General features: G+C 29.3%; 1 non-coding gene across 1 annotated transcript; it reads left to right on the plus strand.

Annotated features, from left to right (window-relative positions):
• The first annotated feature begins 284 nt into the window (after positions 1–284).
• On the plus strand, positions 285–356 carry Trnaw-cca (transfer RNA tryptophan (anticodon CCA)). The gene has a single exon. It is a non-coding gene; the product is annotated as a tRNA-Trp (tRNA).
• Positions 357–605: the final 249 nt, after the last annotated feature.

The raw sequence follows: 605 nt of genomic DNA on the forward strand, positions 1-605 counted from the left end.
GGACAAAAAAACGAACAACTTTTAAAAAAAATCTTCTTTCTGACTTGATTAAAATTTGTATGTGTTTACTTAGTTTATAGGAAGTCCTATAAAATTATTCAATAGTTGGTACTGTCTAATCTAGCACAATGGAGTCCTTTGCTCATTCCACAAATAATAAAGTTTTTTTTTTTTTTTAATAATTGTACTTGAAAATTTTTAAGAATGTTAAAGAATTCTTTCCAAAACTGATTTCTATCTTGTTCGGTACTGCCTCTCAAAATCTAAGCACACCCTTATCATAAGACTCCGTGGCGCAACGGTAGCGCGTCTGACTCCAGATCAGAAGGTTGCGTGTTCAAATCACGTCGGGGTCATTCGTTGGTAGACACTCTACATTTTTTTTTAATTTTTTCATATAGATGATGGTGATGGCATTTATTTTTAACCGACTTCAAAAATTTCGATTGGGTAAAGCATATTTTGAAGATTCAGAATACAATATTTTTTAAAACAGATTTTTTTAACAGTACATTTTTTTTGATAAAAATAAAATTTCATCGAATTTTTAAACGAACTAGGTATTATTTTTAGGGAGTATTTTTGGTAATTGTTTTAAATGGTTT

Source organism: Episyrphus balteatus, chromosome 2 (genome assembly GCF_945859705.1).
Source record: "Episyrphus balteatus chromosome 2, idEpiBalt1.1, whole genome shotgun sequence".
In the NCBI taxonomy this organism is placed as follows: Eukaryota; Metazoa; Arthropoda; class Insecta; order Diptera; family Syrphidae; genus Episyrphus; species Episyrphus balteatus.